The sequence below is a fragment of the Cebus imitator genome, unplaced genomic scaffold, assembly GCF_001604975.1.
Source record: "Cebus imitator isolate Cc_AM_T3 unplaced genomic scaffold, Cebus_imitator-1.0 Scaffold552, whole genome shotgun sequence".
Taxonomy (NCBI): Eukaryota; Metazoa; Chordata; class Mammalia; order Primates; family Cebidae; genus Cebus; species Cebus imitator.
This window is the reverse complement of record NW_016107867.1, coordinates 738375-742085: the sequence shown is the minus strand read 5'-3', so window position 1 is coordinate 742085 and position 3711 is coordinate 738375.

Sequence of the window (3711 nt, the reverse complement as noted above, 5' to 3'; positions counted from 1 at the left end):
CCTAGGCAACACAGAATGAACCCCTTCTCTACAAAAAAAAAAAAAAAAAAAAAAAAAAAAAAATTAAAGTAGCTGGGTGCAGTAGCACATGCCTGTGGTCTCAGCTACTCAGGAAGCTTAGGTGGGAGGATCACTTGGGCCCGGCAGTTCAAGGCTGCAGTGAGCTATGAACTAAAAAACGAAAAAAGAAACACTTTGCCCAGTTACTTGGGGGAGGACAGACACTGTGGCATCATTAAAGTCGTTTGAACAACAACAGCAAGAACAAAAAGGTTGTGTGCAGTGGCTCACACCTGTAATCCCAGCACTTTGGGAGGCAGAGGCAGGCAGATCACTTGAGCCCAGGACTTAAGACCAGCCTGGGCAATGTGGTGAGACCACATCTCTGCAAAAAATACAGAAAAAAATTATTGAGCTGTGAACATGCCCCTGCACTTCATACTGGACAACAGATCAAGACCCTGTCATATAAAACAAGTTAGAACAGTGGTTGACTCTGGGGAGCTGGGGAATAGAAGGAGGCAGTAGGAACTTTCTGGCCAGTGATAGTGATGTTCTGTATTTGAGAACAGTTTCCTTATGCAGAGGTATGCATTTGTTTTGTTCTGTTTTGTTTTGTTTTTAGAGACCGGGTCTCACTATGTTGCCCAGGCTGGAGTGCAGTGGCTATTCACAGGCACGATCCCACTAATGATCAGCATGGGAGTTTTGACCTGCTCTGTTTCCAACCTGGGCCGGTTCACACCTCCTTAGGCAACCTGGTGCTCCCCCGCTCCCAGAAAGTCACTATATTGATGCCAAAGTTAGTGCGGACACCCGATCGGCATAGCACACTACAGCCCAGAACTCCTGGGCTCAAGCGATCCTCCCACCTCAGCCTCCCAAGTAGCTGGGACTACAAGCACGTGCCACCACGCCCGGCTGTTTTTTTTTTTTTTTTAGACAGGGTCTTGCTCTGTTGCCCAGGCCGGAGTGCAGTGCTGCAGTCATAGCTCACTGCAATGTTGAACTTCTGGGCTCAAGCGATCCTCTCACCTCAGCCTCCCAAGTAGCTGTGACTAGAGGTGTGCAACACCATGCCCAGCTAACTTTATTTTTAAGTTTTTGTAGAGATGAGGTCTCACTATGTTGCTCAGACTGGTCTCAAAACTTCTGGACTCAAAGGATCTTCCTGCCTTGGCCTTCCAGTGAGCCACCACACCTGGCAGTATGCATTTGTTAAAATTCACTGAATCGTGCAGTTAACACCTATGCATTTTACTATATGAATATTTTACATCAAAGAGGGGGGAAAAACCTGTAAATGAATACCGGGCTCTAGTGAACAATGTGCATGCAGGCCAAGCCCACACAGTGACTCATGCCTGTAATCCCAGCACTTTGCCAGGCCAACATGAGCAGATCACCTGAGGTCAGGAGTTGGAGACCAGCCTGGCCAACATGGTGAAACCCCAACTCTACTAAAAATACAAAATTAGCTGGGCATGGTGGCAGGTGCCTGTAATTCCAGCTGTTTGGGAGGCTGAGGCAGGAGAATTGCTTGAACCCAAGTGGTGGAGGTTGCCGTGAGCCAAGACTGCGATACTGCACTCCAGCCTGGGTGACAGAGTGAGACTCCGTTTCAAAAAAAAAAAAAAAAAATGGCTGGGCAGGGTGGCTCACATCTGTAATCCCAGCACTTTGAGGCCGAGGCAGGTAGATCACAAGGTCAAGAGATCGAGACCATCCTGGCCAACATGGTGAAACCCCATCTCTACTAAAAATGCAAAAATTAGCTGGATGTGGTGGTGTGCACCTGTAGTCCCAGCTACTCGGGAGACTGAGGCAGGAGAATCACTTGAACCTGGGAGGTGGAGGTTGCAGTGAGCCGAGATCGTGCCACTGCACTCCAGGCTGGTGACAGAGTGAGACTCCGTCTCAAAAACAAACAAACAAAAACAATTTATGAACAAAACCTAATTCTGATTATGCTTTTCTGCTCAGAACCCTCCCTGGTACCCAGAGGAAAAGCCAAGTCCTGTCACTGGCCTCTAAGCAGGGCGATCATAAGTTCATCTGGCCCAGCTTCCGCCTGCCTTCTGGGCATGACAAGTACTGCCCTGGTTTTCGTTCCCCCAGTGTAAAGGATAGATTAGGTGCTTGCCCTGCCTGCAAGGCCCACTGGACCTGAACTCACTCCCCCACCCCTCCCTCCCTCCGCTCCAACCACACTGGCTCACCTTTCCACTGGCCATTCCCTCTGCCTGGAATGCTCTTCCCAGATACTTGCAAGGCTCTTTCTCTCACCTCCTTCCAGCTTTTCTCCAACCACTGCCTCAGTGAGAACCCTCCAACCCCAGCCGCCCGCTTAAAGTCGCACCCTGCTCTCTCCCCATCTCTCAAGTTCTCTGCTTTCTTTTTCCAGAGCACTTCTAACTTCCTACTTAGGATATAATTGCCTGAAGGCAGGTGCCATAAGGGCAGGGATTATTTTTGTGTCCTGGCTAATTTCTTTGTATTTTCAGCAGAGGTGGCCAGGCTGGTTTCAAACTCCTGATCCCGGGTGATCCACCTGCCTCAGGCTCCCAAAGTGCTAGGATTACAGGCAGGAGCTACCACACCCAGCCATTTCTTCCATGTTCTTTATGCTGCATCCTCAGGTCCTAGAACAGTGCCCAGCAAATAGTAAATGCGCATAAGTACCTATTGCTATGAATAAAGGGAATCTCTGCCCTCCTGGGGCTCCTAGGCTGGTGATAAAGACCCAAGCAGACATGGACCATTACAAAGCAACAGCCATCACTCCACAACACAGCAGAGGAGGGGTGAGGGGCTGAGGGAAGGCAGAGGAGACACCCCAGAAGCTGAGGCTTGAAAACTGCATTGACATCTGCCAGGCAAAGTGGGAGGGGCTCTCCTGGTGGAGCAGCCAGTGTTGGCAAAACCCAAGGGGTGAGAGATGAGCAGCTGAGAGAGTGGCTGCAGGTGTGGGTACACAGCAGACTGTGGGCTCCATCCTGCAGGTAGTGAGGACAGGAAGGTTCTAACTGGGGGCAATGGCATGGACAGATTTGGGTTTCTGGAAGATTGCCCAACTACTGGGTGGAGCATGGATTGGAGGTGGGCAAGAGGGAGGCAGGGAACCCCACCAGGAGACTGTTAGTTTTGTTGACACCTAGTAAAGCAGTGTTGCCCTGAAGAAAGGGGCCAACTGGAGAATTACTTAAGACCTAATAGGACGTGGTGGTTCCTGGAAGGTGACTCTGACTCCCGGTGTCACCATCTTGGCTGGCTCCTGGGATGGTAGGAATAGGTTGGCGGGAGGATGAGGCTGGGTCTCTGGGACATCCCAGTGGAGATGTGATGTAGCCATTTGGCTCTCGGAGTCTGGAGGTGGGGGCAGAACTTAGAGGCAGAGAATGAGGAACTGTTGATTCAAAGGGCAGGTGGGACCCAGTAGGGAAAGTGTGCACAAAGAGAAGCAAGGCCAGGGCAAGAGACAGTTCCCGGACCAGGAAGAGGGGAGAGGCCAAGGATGGATGGACGAGGGCACAGATGAGAGAAGTCGGTGAGTCCTGGAGGTGGGGCCAAGAGCCAGGGGTAGAAGGATTTTCACGAAGGCAGTGTGGACTTGGGAGGAGGTGGAAAGGGGACAGCAAGGTGATAAATAAGGGCTGTGGCTCTGGAGAGATAGCTTTTTAAATTTGCCATGTTTACTTTTTTTTTTTTTTT